The sequence below is a fragment of the Arachis ipaensis genome, chromosome B05 (genome assembly GCF_000816755.2).
Source record: "Arachis ipaensis cultivar K30076 chromosome B05, Araip1.1, whole genome shotgun sequence".
Taxonomy (NCBI): Eukaryota; Viridiplantae; Streptophyta; class Magnoliopsida; order Fabales; family Fabaceae; genus Arachis; species Arachis ipaensis.
The window spans coordinates 41,012,549-41,027,642 of NC_029789.2; the positions used below are offsets into that span (position 1 = coordinate 41,012,549).

Below are 15,094 nucleotides of genomic sequence, written 5' to 3' on the forward strand. Positions count from 1 at the left end.
AAATGTTTTTATTAACAAAATAAAAGAAGCCAACATCACTAAATATATAATACAATATTTGATTATATAAATTTTTAGATTTCAGTTCTCTCTATTTAAAATTTTTGGATCCACCATCATGTTATACACATCTTATCTTTCAATTCTTTCTTTCCATCACCCATTTTCATCTTATTCAAACATTATTTTTCGTTTTTTAATTTTGTTTTAAAGATGAAGATCAAAAAGTGGAAAAGAAGGAAAAGAGAAGATCTTAATGAGTTTGTGATTATCAACCACCATTACAAAGTTGCTATTACACTTATATATAGTGGATGAGTTCAGTAACTACTAACTACAAGCGTAACAGACACTTAACAAATTCTAACCACCTTATGACACCTTAGTGCTGCTTACTCCTATCATCCTCTCTCATCAGGACTTGACAATCAACAATCCTAAGTTTGTTTTGAATAATGTGAAACAGCTTGGAAGACACAAACTTCGTAAAGATGTCTACCATCCAAACACTTCCAGGAACGTGCTTGATGATAACTCCCCTTTTGGTAATATGATCTCGAGCAAAACTCAAATTCATAGCAAAGTGCTTAGATTTTGAGTGAAAAATTAGGTTTGCAACAAGTTGAATAGCTCCAAGATTGTCATAATAGATGAGAGGAGGACTTCGAAGGGGGCATTTACAGCTCATTCAACAGATACTTGAGCTAAGTTATTTTAGAAATTAATGCAGCAATCCTCGATACTCTGCCTCAGTACTATACCAAGACACGACATGTTGCTTCTTGGAGGACCACGCTACTAAATTAGCCCCATAGAACACACATTAGCCGTTTGTAAATTTATGATCATTCGGATTACTGACCCAGTTGTTGTTAGTGTAACCAATTAGTCTATGATCATTTGAAGGAGAGATGTGTAAACATAGGATGTAGTCCCACTTAAGTACCTCAAAACTCGCTTGACCACCTTCTAATGTGAATCAAGCAGCTGTTGCATGAACTGGCAAAACCGATTTACCACATAAGCAATCTCGGGTCGAGTCACAGTAATGTATTGAAGGCTATTAACAACTATTTGATAGAGACTCGATCAGAAAAAGGGGAGCCATCCTACTGGACATCTTAGCATCAGAAGCTATCGGCGTAGTATAGCGTTTACAATCACTCATCTTGGCCTTTTTAAATACTTCTTATATGTATTTGGCCTGATTGATAATTTTTCCTGAGTTGTCAGAGGTAACATGGAGACTAAGAAAGTAGTGGATTGTCCCCATGTCTTTAAGAGAAAATTTAGAGTGCAATTGCTTGACGAAGATGTGAATAAGTGTAGAGGAGCTACTAGTCATGATTATATCATCCACATAAATAAGAGAAAATATTCTTTGACAACCATCAAACCTGCTGAAGATCGACACATTAGATTTCGTTGATTGAAACTCTATTGATTTAAAAATGCTAGCCAACTTGAGATACTAAGCTCTTGGGGCCTGTTTGAGCCTATAGAGAGATTTACCGAGTTTGCAAATAATGGAGTTGTCTCCAATTTCATAACCTTTCGATTGAATCATATAGACTTCTTCTTTGAGATTGCCATTGAGAAAGGTATTATTTACATTCAATTGACGAATTTGCCAATTATTAGAGACTGCAATAGAGAGAATCATTATAATAGATGCTGGTTATATAATGGGACTAAATGTTTTTTAAAGTTACGGACAGGTTATTAGTAAAAGCCTTGAGTCACAAGATGCGCTTTATACTTCTAAAGTGAGCTATCAACATTGTAATTAGCTCTAAAGACCCATTTGCTTCCAATTGCATTCTTATTGGATGGCAGCTTCACTAAACTCCAGGTATTATTTCTCATTAGTGTAGCATATTCCTTATTCATAGCTTGTTTCCAATGAGGAAAAGCCAATGCTTGCTTAATAATTTTTGGTTCAAGGAAGGCATTAAACACTTTGGGTTTAAAGACCCCTACTTTAGACCATATGATCATGTTGTGAGTGCTAGGGATAGTGGTGGAGGTGTGGAAGATTGTTCTTGTTGTAGAGGAGAGGGATTGGGTACTGAAAGTTGTTGGGAAGAAGGTTGATTGTTGGGATAGAATGTGGGTAGTAAGTAGAAGGTTGAGACAGAGGCAGTCTTAGTTTAAAGCAGGTCGTGAGTTATTTGTAGGACATGGTTGAGGTTATTGATGGTAATGATAAATGTGTATAGGTGGAATTGGTGAGGGATCAATGTTATGAGAGAGAGATGGTTGAGGTAGCATTTTGGAAAGGAAATGTTTCCTCATCAAAGACACAATGCCTTGTGATAATAACCTTATCGGAGGACAGCAAACACCTAATCCCTTGTGTTGTGTACCATAGCCAAGAAAGAGGTTTAGATTGAAAATTCAATTTGTGTTGTTTATAGGCCCTCAAATGAGGGAAACAAAGGCACCCAAATACTTTTATATTCTGATAATTTGGTCACTTCTTTAACAATATTTTCATTGGGTGACATGTTATTTAGCACAGGGGTAGGTAAAATGTTGATTAACTGAGTAGCTGTGAGAAATGTTTCTCCCCAATATTTTAGAGGTACACTAGCATCGCCATTAATGTCAATCTCATCTCTACAATATATTGATGCTTCTTTTTTGAGACACCATTTTGTTGATGAACATGCAGATATACGAATCAGTGCACAATTCCTTGTTCCTACAAGCTTTGAGACAGACTAACATACACCTTAGCATTATCACTTTGAAACATTCTAATCTTGAAATTCAATTGCAATGCAACCATGTTTTGAAAATTTTTAAAAACTTATTTAAGCTGTGATCTAGATGAGATTAAGTAAAGCCAAGTGAATCTAGAATAAGCATCAAGAAATTGAAAATAATATATAGCACCATTTATTTTAGAAATAGGAGAACACCTCCATATATTTGAACACACTATTCGAGAGACGAATACACATAGTGGTGGAGTTTAGAAAAGGTAAATTGTGTGATTTTTTCTCTAGCAAGCTTTATAAATAAACTTGGGAATTCAGAATTTTACATTGCAAAATTGCACTATTTTAGCTAAAATAGATGAGGATGGATAACCCAGCCTATTATGCCAAAGTCAAAAAGGGTTGTGATAGAAATTTGTGACTAATAATGCCTTCAGCGTGCAAGCAGTAAAGCTAAGTTGAAATTATAGAACTTCTAGAGACCATTTTCCACAGATCCAAGGAGTAAAACCTCCTTAGTCTCCTGAGATTTTACACAACAAAAATAATCATACAGTTCAAAAAATACATTATTATTTTTAGCAAACTTATTAAAATAGATTAAATTCTAGGTAATATTGGGGACATGCAACAAATTGACAAGTTTAAACAACTTTGAGTTCAAATCAAATTTAAATAACAAATTTTTAACATAAGTTATTTACAAACCTACACCATCTCCAACTAGATCTGATAAGGTCCATCATAAACTGTCTTCTGCATCAAATTGTACAGATTTGGAGTCATATGATGAGTTACTCCCGAGTCCGGATACCAGCTTAGGTTAGCTATTGTTGAAGGTGTTGCAATTTGACTGTTCATTGTTAGATTTGTAGTTGGTGGCCTTAATCTCTGACTTGGTGAATTGGCAAATTAAAATTTCTTGAATCATTACTCCGAATATCATAATTTCTTGAATCATAGCCCTATATGAATCCGATCCTTCATCATACCTATACCATTATTAAACTGTAGTATGCCCAAACTTATTACACAGTTGACAGATAGTTCTTGTTCCTGAAAACGTGCCACCTCCTCTGTATCCACTGGATCTACCTCTTCTATCACAAAAACTAAATCGTCCTCTTTCTCTAAAATTTGATTGATTAAAGAATCTGTGGTGTTGCCTTTGCCCTTGACTTTCAAAGTGTGCAACATTTTCTTGAATGAACAAGTCCAGCTTCTTAAACTTTTCTAACATACACTCATGTGATAGCAGTAAAGCCTCAAGCTCTCTAACTAAAATAGGTTCTACTCTAGACACCACTGAGATAATCATGGCACTAAATTCTATTGGCAAGCCATTCAATTTTAGATATATTATCTCCAATAAAAATAAGGAATCTACTATTTCTTTTATCTAAGAGGTAATAATTAATTGAGCTAGTTTTTTTTATAGTTCTTAAATTTGTTTTTGTGGTGCATAATTTTTTTCTAACCTGTATAATGAAGAATATGTTAAATCTTGACCAAATCTGATGTTTAAACTCGCATCCTACCATAATTGTAGTGAAATTCTTGCTCATTGATACTAACAACCAAGCTTTTGTGTGCATCTTACTTCTTCCACTTTTTGTAGCTCGCTGATACTGTTTCTGTCACTCGATCTTTTTCAGTCAAACTTTACTAGAATACTTTTTTCGGTGAAATGATCTAAGAGCTCATAATCCTCGATTGTAGCCTCGACCTGATCCCTTTATAGCATAAAATTGAGAGTGTCCAGCTTTAACTCTAGTGATAGTGTGAAATCTTGAATCGATGATTATGCTTGAGCTCTGATTTGGTTGTTCAATTGCGAATTAACTTCGGAATAGCCATGGTTAAACGGCTCTGATACCATATAAGGTATCAAGCCTTAAATGAGAGAGGGGATGAAAAGATTAGAGACTGAGAGAAAAAGAAAAAAAGAAGAGTTTATTGATGAGTTTGTGATTATCAACAACCATTACAGAATTGTTATTACACTTATATATATTGGATAAGATCAATAACTATTAATTATAAGTAAAATAGACTCTAATCACCTCATGACACTTTAGACTTTAGTGCTAATGTTTAAGTGTAGGGAGGTTGATAAACCACTATTTTATGGTTTATATTGTGTTTAATTATGTGGTTTTATCATGATCCTTACCCACTTATTCATTAAATTAGCATGCATATTAGATTTCTTTCCGGAATTTATTACATGTTTGAAAACTGCTTCCTAGAGACTTTAATTATTTAATTTTCATTCTCTTTTATTCCATTCGATGCCGTGATCTGTGTGTTAAGTGTTTCAGATTTTATAGGGCATGAATGAGTTGGAGATTGGGAAGGAAGCTAGCAAAAATCGAAGAAACACAAGAATTTGAGGAGATAACCAGCGAGAAGTGACGCGGTCGCATGGCTCACGCGACCGCGCGAAGGAGAGCAAATCGCAGCGACGCGGCCACATGGCTCACGCGGCCGCGCGGATTGGAAAGCCCAAGCGACGCGGTAGCGTGGACGACGCGAACGCGTGGCGAGGAAAAGCACAAGTGACGCGTCTGCATGGATGACGCAATCGCGTGACATGTGCGATCTGCATAATCTGCAGAATTTGCTGGGGGCAATTTTGGACCCTATTTCGACCCAGTTCTCGGCCCGGAACAGCAGACTAGAGTCAGAGAATATGCAGAAACAAACAACACATTCATTCAGAGACAGTTTTAGATCTAGTTTTACTCTCTTAGGTTTTTCTCTCTTGGTTTTAGAATTTTTAATTTTCAATTGATCTTAGCATTGGAACATTGAGAAGAGTTAATTCATCATCAAGACTTCGTCATTCTAGTTCGTTTTCTTAACTTAGTTTCACTCTTCCATGTTCTTTGTTTTGTTTAATTTTGTTATTTGAATACTTTTATGATTAATTAATGCAAGGATTATTTCTTTTTAATTCAATTTTAATTCCAATAATCATGTCTTCTTTTAATTCCCTTTCATGTGCTATGGATTTATTATTTACAATGCGTGAGTAGTTTCTTTACTTGATGGGGAGTTGATTAAAAGGAACTCTTGAGTTTGAAGGATTAAAGGAAAAATTTGTAATTGGGTTAAATGTTGGATTGCTATCCTGTCACCAACGCCAATCCCTTTGAACTAAGTGGGTTGCAACTTGTGAACAGATCTGGCATTCCAACTTGTTTGACTTTCCCTTACCTAGTAAAGGATAACCAAACAAAACAACCATTAATTATAAATTAATCTTACAATCACTCCATCAATAGTAGAAATTCCAACTAATCAACTCCCAGTCAAGGCTTTTACTCATATTAATTAAATTTCCTCAATTTAAATTCTAATTTACTTAACTCAACTTCTTTGAACATCTGATTAATAAGATAGCACACTTTTCTGCAACTCGTTGGGAGACGACCTGGGACTTAAAACTCCCAGTAATTTTTAATTCAAACTCTCTGTGACATACTTCTAAATTGATAGGCAGATTTTCGGTGAGGACCACTGATGAAGCTTGGCAATTGATCAGTGATTTAGCTGAATCCACTAGGAACCACAGACAGAAGCAAGGCCGTTCAAAAGCTGTTGCAAAAGTATCTTCTAGCAGAGAGATTGCTGCTCTAACTTAAAGCATCTGTGAAATGACCAACTTGCTGAAGCAAATGCAGTTGAATCAACAAGCTCAGCAAGCTCACCCTCCTCCACCACAGCAAAACCAACAACTAGTCCCACAAAAAATTTGCGGAATCTGTGCTGATTATAGCCATTACACTGATGAATGCCCGCAGCTCCAACAAGAAGACAACATGGTGGCATCCACTCACAACTTCTATGACCGCCCCAACCAAGGGTACAATCAAAGTGGAAATAATAACCATGGATGGCAGGACAATTCAAACCAGAATTTGAGGGACAACAATAACAGAGGAGGCAGAGATAATCAGGGAAATCAGAAGTGGAACAATAACAACAACAGGCAGCAAAATCAACCTTACAGAGCACCTTACCTAAGGCAGAACTAAGGACCACAGAGCAATCCGCAGCAGACCTCTCAATTTACTCATTCTTTGTTATCTTCTAATGAAGATCTACTACAATCTTTTGAGAAAAGATAACAGACAATGGAAAACAACATCATGAATAGTATTAATACCAGTCTGAATGGTCTCACCTCTACTCTGCAAGCTTTTATGACACAATTTGGATCAACACAAAATTCCAGTAACCAACCTTCAAGCACCACTGGAATCCCCTCTCAACCATTACCCAATCCAAAGGGAGGCATTAATGCCATCACCCTAAGGTCCGGAACCATACTGCAGGAGAGGAATCAGGAGGAACCAAGCTCACCAGAATACACATCAGCTTAAGAGGTGGTAGAAATCGAAGATGTTGAAGAGGAAGAGGATATACAGAACACAGCTGAAGAAGAAACAGCTCAACCACAGGAGGAAGCACCAAAAGGCGCAGGCACCACAGAAAACACTACTCCTATTCCATTTCCACAACTTGCAAGAAAGCCCATGAAGTAGCTGGAACCCGATCCTAAAATGGTAGAGATATTCAAAAAGGTTGAAGTAACTGTTCCCCTTTTTGATGTTATTCAACAGGTACCTAAATATGCAAAGTTTCTAAAAGACTTATGTATCCATAAAGACAAAATTAATGAATTAGAAACTATTCCTTTAGGTAGTTCTATATCTGCTTTAATGGGAGGATTACCTGAAAAATGTATTCATCAAAATTCAAATTGGATGCTTTTTTAGGAACATACTCCTTTGAAATAGATGGCCGCATAATAATCTTCAATCTGAATGGAGTCATTGACAACCCCCCAGAAGATTGTTCTATCTTCCAGTGTGATGTCATAGACGAAAGTGTGGCTGAAGTTCAAAAAGAAGAGTTTGAAGAGAGGCACACTGGACAAGGTCCAAGTGTGGGGACCCTCTTAACTGACAATGGGGGCACTTCGCCATTTTCACAAGCCCCAGATAATCCAGAGCCCGCCCATGATCAAAAGTTAGAATTGAAATCTCTCCCTCCACATCTCAAATATGCTTATCTTGAGGATGAGCAGAAGCTTCCGNNGCGATGCTTCCAACCATGCAGTAGGAGCAGCGCTGGCTCAGCGTGAAGGTAAGGATCCTTTTGTTATTGCCTATGCGTCTAAGACTTTAGACACTGCTCAGTCCAATTATACTACTACTGAGAAAGAGCTTCTTGCTATTGTTTTTGCTCTGGATAAATTCCGAGCTTATTTACTTGGTACTAGAGTAGTAGTGTATTCGGACCATGCAGCTCTAAAGTATCTATTAGCTAAAAAGGAATCTAAACCAAGACTTATACGTTGGATACTGCTGTTACAAGAATTTGATTTAGAAATAAAGGATAGGAGTGGTAATCATAATTTAGTAGCAGACCACTTGAGTCGCCTTGAACATATTAAGGATGATTCTACTCCTATAGATGATAATTTTCCTTTTGACAACCTGCAAGCAGTATTCGAGGTAGCCCCTTGGTATGCACCTGTCGCTAATTATTTAGTTAGCCGCACATTTCTTCCACATTTTTCTAAACATCAAAGAGACAAGCTGAAAAGCGAGTCTAAATATTATATATGGGATGACCCATATTTATAGAGATGTGGCGCTGACCAGATAATTAGACGCTGTGTGTCTCAATCAGAATTCCAGTCCATTTTAGAGGCCTGTTACTCATCTGAGAGTGGAGGACATTTTGGCCCTCAAAGAACAGCTAGAAAGATCTTAGACTGCAGATTCTGGTGGCCTACTCTTTTTAGAGACGCTGCTGAGTTTTGTAAATCTTGCCCCCCATGCCAGAAATTTGGTAATATATCCAGGAGGGATGAGATGCCTCAACAATATATGCTCTTCTGTGAAATTTTTGATGTTTGGGGCATTGACTTCATGGGTCCATTTCCAAATTCTAATGGATATTTTTATATATTGTTAGCTGTGGATTATGTTTCCAAATGGGTGGAAGCAATTCCTACCCGCACTGATGATGCTAACACTGTTGTTTCCTTTGTGAGAAACCATATTATACGTCGCTTTGGATCACCACGAGCGATCGTGAGCGATCAAGGCACCCATTTTTGTAACAGGAGACTAACATGATTGATAAAGAAGCATGGGATAATCCATAAAGTTGCAACAGCTTACTATCCCCAAACTAATGGGCAAGCCGAGGTGTCAAACAGAGAAATTAAGCGTATCTTGCAAAAGATAGTAAAGCCTCATAGAAAAGACTGGAGCACCAGGCTACAAGATGCACTGTGGGCATATAGAACAGCATACAAGACACCCATTGGGATGAGCCCCTTCCGCTTGGTTTACGGAAAAGCTTGTCATCTCCCAGTTAAAATAGAACACAGAGCCTTCTGGGTAGTTAAGGAGTGCAACATGGGAATTGAGAATGCTGGAGTTGAAAGAAAGTTGCAACTGCAGGAACTGGAGAACCTTCGCCTAGAAGCTTATGAGAATTCCAGAATTTACAAGAAAAAGATGAAAGCTGTGCATGATCAAAACATGAAGAAGAAAGAGTTCAAACCTGGAGATTTTGTCCTCCTTTACAAATCTCGACTAAGGCTCATGCCCGATAAGTTGAGATCAAAATGGGAAGGTCCATACAGAGTAGAGAAGGCTGAACCGTACGGAGTTTATCACCTAAGCCATCCTTCAAGCTCTGAACTTATTAAGGTTAATGGACAACGCCTGAAGCTATACCATGGTGAGAAGGTGCAGAAAAATAAGGAGCTTGAGATCTTCCGCTTGGAAGATCCCCACATCGCAGTAGATTGAGCTAATGGAGCGTCCAACTTACGGACATTAAAGCAAAGTGCTTGGTGGGAGACAACCCACCGCGGTATGATCGTTCTTTTCTTCACTTTTAGTTTTTCTTCTTTAATAACTCTTCTCTTTATTAGTGCTTTTGTGCTCTTTCATTTACATGTCTTTATATTTCCTTAAAAAAAAAGGGTTTTCGTCACGCGACGCGATCGCATCAGCGACGCGTCCACGTCGCAAGGGCGATGGAGAAAAAAAATAAATGAACAGAGAGTTAGCTGGAGTGTGGCTGGAGGCGTGCCAATGGCACAAATCGACCCACACGACCGCGTCCCTGACGCGTTCGTGTCGCATGGGAATCATGGCCTCCCACGCGACCGCGTGCCCCACGCGGCCGCGTGCCCTGAGTTTTCGACGTAAAAGGGTGCACAGTAACATTCTGTGTGAGAGTGATGCTGGATTGGTGCTGGAAGCACAATCCTTGTCACGCGACCGTGTCGCCGACGTGGCCGCGTCACCCATTTCTAACGCACACTCACGCGATCGCGTGACCCATGCGATCGCGTCACCCAATTTTGGCAATTAAAATAAATTGAACAGAGAGTTGTGCTGGAGCGAGGCTGCACTTGCGCCAGCAGCGTAACATGGGTCACACGACCGCGTGACCGACGCGATCGCGCCTTCCTTACCTGGAAGCGCACCCATGCGAACGCGTGCCCCACGCGGCCGCGTCGCATGCGCCGCACAGCTCAACCTAAAATTGCCACATACCTTATCTTCCCCCCCCTCCCAATCCTAATTTTTCTTTTGCCTCCTTATTTCTTCCTTCCCCTTTTCCCTTTCTATCTCACCTTTCACTCTCTATCTCTCTCACCACCATTAACAAGGTTTTACCTTCTTCTTCCATCTTCTCTTTTCTATCATTCTTATTATTTTATGTATATATATTATTATGTCCTTTTCTTTTCTTTTTCTTTTTAATTTTTTTATTTTATTTTTCTTCTCCTTCTTTTCCTTTTTACATGGTGCTAGAAACTTTTTGGAGTCATCATCCCTCAATATATGCTTATGGATTATTACAAATTATTTGACATCTATTTTTTTCTTTCTCCTATTTAAGGGATTGCTTGCATATTCATCTTCATATTTTGTATACCCTATTCACCATGCATGCTATGTGTTTGTGAAAAAGCTCATATGGCATTATGCACTTCTCTATGCTATACTATTCAATGCTTGCTTTTCACAACTTTCCCTTACTATTATATTAATTGAATTTTATTGTCAATAAAAACATTTTGGCTTGTTACAAAGTATTGCTTGGTCTATGCTACTCATGCCCTTTTCTGGCATGCCAATAAATGCCTTGCATCCACTTGTCTTTGTATGCACCAGTTATTTTCCACTGTTGGCTTTTCATATGCACTCGAGAGCATGTGTTAATGTCATCTACATTTTGCTGTGCATCATTCACCTTCTTTTCCGTTTCCTTCCTTGCTGTATATCTCTTTAAATTTAATTTTCTTTCTCTTCCCTTCTTTCAGGATGGCCACCAAGAAAGGAAAGGAGAGAGCAACTTCCAAACCACCAGCAAGAAGAGGAACTAAAAGAGCATTAGTGGCAGAGCCTTCTTCAACTGCACTCAAGCCCTCAACAAAACGAGTTAAGAGGATAATAAGGGTTGATGAAAAGGAGAAAGCCTTTCCAGCAAAGGACGCTGCGCGATTTTTCAATCGCTACTGTGAGCAGATGTTCCCTATCCTGGCAGAAAGGAACTATAACAATGAATACCTTCTTATCCTCCCGTCCAATATTGCCACCTTTGTTGAGCCGCAAATTGAGCGAAGACAATGGGGTTTCCTACAGAGACAGCCAAGGTAGGTCAATCTTTCTTGGGTAGTTGAGTTCTACTCCAACTTCTACATGCCGACCTTGCAGTCTGTTTATGTCCGGCAGAAGCAAGTCCCCATCACAGAAGATGCCATTCAGCAAGCTCTGAGTCTTCCCCCTATTCCAACAGGAATGGACGCTTTTCAAGAAGCCGCCCTTCAGCGCCAGAGATACCAATTTGACTGGGACTCCGTTCTCGGAATCATCGCAGCACCTGGCAGCTGTTGGATCTACAGATACCACCGTACCCGCCCTAAGGGAATCTTGGCTTCAGCACTTACCTTGGAGGCTCGTGTATGGGCACAGATCATGTCCTATTACGTCTTTCCGAGCACTCATGAGTCCTCCTTCACTGCGGACATGGCTGTTCTACTATGGTACATCCTTACAGACCAACCTCTGAATCTCTCAAGACATATCCGGAATGCTATGGAACACGTACAAATTGCGGGCAACTTACCTTTCCCCGCCTTGGTCTCAGATCTTGTCTCAGCAGCCGGAGTCTCCTACAGAGCTGGGGACACCAAAGCCATGCTTCCACGAGATGATCAGTATGTCCCTAACGGGAAATACCTCAGACTCTCAGCAGCCACTACAAGCCTTCCTACTGCTCCAGTTGAAGATAATCCTTCTTCAACACCACAAGCATCTACAACTGAGAATTTGCTCCAGCAGTTAATCGAACGGTTGGATCGGCAAGAACAGAAAGCAAAGATGAGAGAGCGCCGTAACGAGCGCCGATTCAAACACCTCAAGGAGCTACTCAAGGGACACTTCAGAGACTCAGATACCCCAGATTCCACTTCCTTTACTAGCACAGGGAGCTATGATGGTCCCGATGATGGAGATACTGCTACCAGCCCACCCCTGTTCTTGACAGATGGCACCGAGGACGGTGCAAAGCCTTAAGTGTGAGGAGGTCGGTCAGTACCTGACTTCCGGAGGTAATTTCTCTTCGCTAGCACCAATAATTAGGATATTTTAGTTAGATTTTCTTTCCTTTATAGAATAGAATAAATTGCGTAGGTTAGGATAGTTGCATGCATGTTCTACTTGATTGAAAAGACAATAAGTTTCTTTTTAAAATCTATCTTTGGAACAAAATTTCACTAATTTTTCAAAAAATTTTTATAATAAATTTGCTTGAGTTGTATTTGAAACATGATATTTGAATTAAAGAACACACAACCTGTGAAAGATTTAAGCCTTTATGTATGGTTACATTATTTAACCATAATTATTTCATTCTTGTGTGTTTACTTCTCTATGATTGTAATCTATATTTTGTTTTATCTTATATGTCCAATATTTATTATATTCACATGCTTGCACATGATTGAGGCCATTATTTGTTATTAACTCACTTATCCCAAATAAGCCTACCTTTTACATCACCTTTGTTAGTCCCTTGAGCTTTTAATCCCCTCTTGTTCTATAACCACATTACTAGCCTTAAGCAGAAAAACAAATAAAAAAATCCCAAGTGAATCTTTGGTTAGCTTAAGATAGAAATTATGTATCAACTAAAGTGTGGGAACATTGGGTAATAAGGGAATGTATTTAATTTATTTGAATATGGGAAATTTGGGAACCTACTCATGAAAAGAAAAACCAAATTAGAAAATAATGAAGAATCTATGTGCATTGATACGTTATGTTTGCTTTTATGAATTAAAAAAAAACAATAAAAATTATATATATATAAAATAAATAAGGGGACAAAATTACCCCAATGTTAATGTTAATCAATGCACATGTGATAAATTAAAAAGAAAAATTTGGTACATGAGTATGGGAATCATACAAAAGTGGGAATTATGGGTAGCTAGGTATGATTTTAAACTTGTATAAAGTATGTATATGTTAGGTGAGATCTTAGACTAATCAAAGATTCACTTTGTTAGCTCACTTAGCCTTATATATATATATACATCCTTACCTTTACCTTAGCCCCATTACAACCTTGAAAAGACCTCATGATGTTTGCATTGGTATATTAGCTGTTGTTGATTGGTTAGGAGAAGAACAAAAGTTAGAAAGCATGATTAGAGAAGGATAGAGTGATCACCCTATACACTAGAGATTAGAGCATACATACATTATCAGTGAGGGTTCAATACTTGAATTTTCATGTTCCCTGCTTTCATGAGCTATCTTCTTGCACTTTTATCCGTTTAATTTTAATTCTCCTTTATTCCATTCGATGTCGTGATCTATGTGTTAAGTGTTTCAGATTTTATAGGGTATGAATGAGTTGGAGATTGGGAAGGAAGCTAGCAAAAATGGAAGAAACACAAGAATTTGAGGAGATAACCAGCGAGAAGTGACGCGGTCGCATGGCTCACGCGACCGCGCGAAGGAGAGCAAATCGCAGCGATGCGGCCGCATGGCTCACGCGGCCGCGCGGATTGGAAAGCTCAAGCGACGCGGTAGCGTGGACGACGCGAACGCGTGGCGAGGAAAAGCGCAAGTGACGCGTCCGCATGGATGACGCGATCGCGTGACATGTGCGATCTGCATAATCTGCAGAATTCGCTAGGGGCGATTTTGGACCCTATTTCGACCCAGTTCTCGGCCTGGAACAACAGACTAGAGTCAGAGAATATGCAGAAACGAACAACACATTCATTCAGAGACAGTTTTAGATCTAGTTTTACTCTCTTAGGTTTTTCTCTCTAGGTTTTAGAATTTTTAATTTTCAATTGATCTTAGCATTGGAACATTGAGAAGAGTTAATTCATCATCAAGACTTCGTCATTCTAGTTCGTTTTCTTAACTTGGTTTCACTCTTCCATGTTCTTTGTTTTGTTCAATTTTGTTATTTGAATACTTTTATGATTAATTAATGCAAGGATTATTTCTTTTTAATTCAATTTCAATTCCAATAATCATGTCTTCTTTTAATTTCCTTTCATGTGCTATGGATTTATTATTTACAATGCGTGAGTAGTTTCTTTACTTGATGGGGAGTTGATTAAAAGGAACTCTTGAGTTGGAAGGATTAAAGAAAAAATTTGTAATTGGGTTAAATGTTGGATTGCTATCCTGTCACCAACGCCAATCCCTTTGAACTAAGTGGGTTGCAACTTGTGAACAGATCTGGCATTCCAACTTGTTTGACTTTCCCTTACCTAGTAAAGGATAACTAAACAGAACAACCATTAATTATAAATTAATCTTACAATCACTCCATCAATAGTAGAAATTCCAACCAATCAACTCCCAGTCAAGACTTTTACTCATATTAATTAAATTTTCTCAATTTAAATTCCAATTTACTTAACTCAACTTTTTTGAACATATAATTAATAAGATAGCACACTTTTCTACAACTCGTTGGGAGACGACCTGGGACTTAAAACTCTCAGTAATTTTTAATTCAAACTCTCTGTGACATACTTCTAAATTGATAGGCAGATTTTCATAAATATTGTAATTTTTTGTAGTGATAGAAAAGAGAGATAATAACACAAAAAATAGTTAGGGTTATAATAGAAAAGAGAGAACATAAGAAAAGAAAATTTCATTAGTATTTTTAATGATAACATTGAAGAGATAAAAATAAATAAAATTGAAACTGCCCGAAACGGAGACGATAAAAGTTTGCTATGTATATATTATAAAATTAATTAAAAGCTTTGTTTGATATATATACAT

The 15,094-nt window shown here is 38.1% G+C and overlaps 1 long non-coding RNA gene across 1 annotated transcript; it reads left to right on the top strand.

Annotated features, from left to right (window-relative positions):
* LOC110271952 lies at nt 154–4,655 on the top strand. Its single transcript, XR_002362817.1, has 2 exons — nt 154–1,601; nt 1,719–4,655. It is a non-coding gene; the product is annotated as an uncharacterized LOC110271952 (long non-coding RNA).